Genomic DNA, 3066 nt, shown 5'->3' with positions numbered 1-3066 from the left:
GTATTTCTGTGACAATATTTGTAATGTCTACTTTTTATCTCCAATTTTGTTTGTCTTCACTCTTTCTTTTCTTAGTCTAGATAAAGTTTTTTATTTTGCTAGTATTTAAGAAAAATCTGTTTTGTTCATCTTTTGAATTTTTTAGTTTCTATTTTCTTTATTTCTGCTCTGAGCAATACTATTTTTTCTTGTACAAAATTTAGATTTCATTTTTTCCTGTTATTCTAGCTTCTTGAGGTATATTGTTAAATTGTTAGAAATTTTTCGGATGCAAGAGCCTGCTGCGGTGGTGGGAGAGGTATCGGCAGGAGCAGCGCTGCCGCCGGAACCTGGGGCTGACCCGTCGGACTTCCCATCCGAGCTGAGCCCACTCAAGCCGCAGCCATGTCTGGGGACGAAATGATTTTTGATCCTACCATAAGCAAGAAGAAAAAGAAGAAGAAGCCTTTTATGTTAGATGAGGAAGGGGATACCCAAACAGAGGAAACCTAGCCTTCAGAAACAAAAGAAGTGGAGCCAGAGCCAACTGAGGACAAAGATTTGGAAGCTGATGAAGAGGACAGTAGGAAAAAACATGCTTCTGATGATGTAGATGACTTGAACTTATTTAATCAAAATAAAAGGAAGAAAAAAACTAAAAAGATATTTGATATTGATGAAGCTGAAGAAGGTGTAAAGGATCTTAAGATTGAAAGTGATGTTCAAGAACCTGCTGAACCAGAGGATGACCTGACATTAAGCTTGGCAATAAAAAGAAAAAGAAGAATGTCAAGTTCCCAGATTAGGATGAAATACTAGAGAAAGATGAAGCTCTAGAAGATGAAGACCTCAAAAAAGATGATGGCATCTCAGTCAGTAATCAGACAGGCCCTGCTTGGGCAGGCTCAGAAAGAGACTACACATATGAGGAGCTGCTGAATTGAGTGTTCAACATCATGAGGGAAAAGAATCCAGATATGGTTGCTGGGGAGAAAAGGAAATTTGTCATGAAACCTCCACAGGTCGTCCGAGTAGGAACCAAGAAAACTTCTTTTGTCAACTTTACAGATATCTGTAAACGATTACATCGTCAGCCCAAACATCTCCTTGCATTTTCGTTGGCTGAATTGGGTACAAGTGGTTCTATAGATGGTAATAACCAAATTGTAATCAAAGGAAGATTCCAACAGAAACATAGAAAATGTCTTGAGAAGATATATCAAAGAATATGTCACTTGTCACACATGCCGATCACCAGACACAATCCTGCAGGACACGCGACTCTATTTCCTACAGTGCGAAACGTCATTCTAGATGTTCTGTTGCCCGTATCAAAACCGGCTTCCAGGCTGTCTCGGGCAAGCGAGCACAGCTCCATGCCAAAGCTAACTAATTTGCTAATCGCTGATTTTGCAGAGTGTTGTGGAGATGTGGCTGGACAGGTTGCCATTAGAGTAGATACACCGTTGTATTAAAAACAAGATAAAAAAGCTGCCAAGTTCTTTGGCGAGTGGATGCTCTGAAATCCTTGCAAGACGCTGACGCTCAGGCTGTTGACATACTCGTTGCCTACTTTAACAACTGTCAGAGAAACATGATATGGGGTAAGAAGGTGCTTTTTAAAAATCATTCATAGACTTCTGTAAAACTTAATATAAATTTAAGTTATAACAGTGATTCTTTCAAAAAAATTTTTTTTCATTTTGGCAGGGTACAGTGGCTGACTTCTGTAATACTAGCATTTTCAAAGGCCAAAGCAGGCGAATGGCTTGAGTTTAGGAGTTCAAGACCAGCCAGAGCAACATCGTGAAATCCCATCTCTACAAAAAAAAAACAAAAAAAATTAGTCAGGTGTTGTGGAGCGTGCCTGTAGTCCTAGGTATTTGAGAGTGGGAGGCTAAGGTGGGAGGATCACTTGAGCCCAGGAGATCAAGGTTGCAATGAGCAGAGATTGTGCCACTGGACTCCAGCCGGGGTGACAAAGTGAGACTCTATCTGAAAGAAAAAAGTCTTCTTTTTTAGTGACAGTCATTTATTACCATATTACCTTATTACCTTAGAACTACTGTTGCTATATCCAATAGTTGTTGACATATTGTTTTGCATTCTTATTTCTCTCAAGATTTTTAAAAAATTTTATTTTAGGTTCATGAGTATGTGGACAGATTTGTTATACAAGTAAATTGCATATTGTGGGGGTTTGGTGTACACATTGTTTTGTCAACCAGGACATAAACATAGCACCAGGTAGGTAATTTTTTGATCATCATCCTCCTCCCACCCTCCAGCTTAAAACTGACCCCTGTGTCTCTTGTTCCCTTCTTTGTGTCTACATGTGCTGAATGCTTAACTGTCACTTTAAAGTGAGAAATTGTGGTACTTTATTTTCTGTTTCTGTGTTAGTTCGCTTAGGATAATAGCCTCCATCTCCAACCATGTTGCTGCAGAAAACATAATCTCATTCATTTCAATGACTACATAGTATTCCATTATATATATATATATATACACCTATATATCAGGTTTTCTTTATCTACTCTAACATTTATTGGCATTTAGGTTGATACCAAGTCTTTGTTATTGTGAATAGTATTGCAATGAGCATACACACACATGTATCTTAAAAGTAGAATGATTCATATTCCGTTAGGTGTATACCCAATAATAAAATTGCTAGACCAAATGGTAGTTCTGTTTTAGGATTTGTGAGAAATTATCACACTACTTTCCACAATGATCAAACTATTAGGTTGGCACAAAAATAATTTTTTTTTGGCGTTGAAGTAAAACCAACTTTAATGGCAAAAACCCCAATTACTTTTGTGCCAACGTAATAACTTACATTCTCACCACCAGTGTATGTGTTCCCTCTTCTCCATAACCTCACCAGCATCTGTTAGTTTTTACTTTTTAAAAACAGCCACGCTGACTCTTGTGACACGGCATCTCATTGTGGTTTGATTGTATTCCTCTAATGATTAGTGATGTTGAGCATTTTGTCATGCGCTTGATGGCCAAATGAGTTTTGTTTTTGAAAAGTATCACTTCATGCCCTTTACCATTACCAATTTTTAATAGGGTTACTTG

The 3066-nt window shown here is 37.9% G+C and overlaps 1 pseudogene; it reads left to right on the top strand.

The window, feature by feature from the left end:
* Window positions 1-282: 282 nt before the first annotated feature.
* On the top strand, window positions 283-1372 carry LOC100390370 (eukaryotic translation initiation factor 2 subunit 2 pseudogene; annotated as a pseudogene).
* Window positions 1373-3066: the final 1694 nt, after the last annotated feature.

The sequence above is a fragment of the Callithrix jacchus genome, chromosome X (genome assembly GCF_049354715.1).
Source record: "Callithrix jacchus isolate 240 chromosome X, calJac240_pri, whole genome shotgun sequence".
Lineage (NCBI taxonomy): Eukaryota > Metazoa > Chordata > Mammalia > Primates > Cebidae > Callithrix > Callithrix jacchus.
The sequence above is the reverse complement of the archived record's forward strand: the minus strand, read 5'-3'. Positions and strand labels throughout refer to the sequence as shown.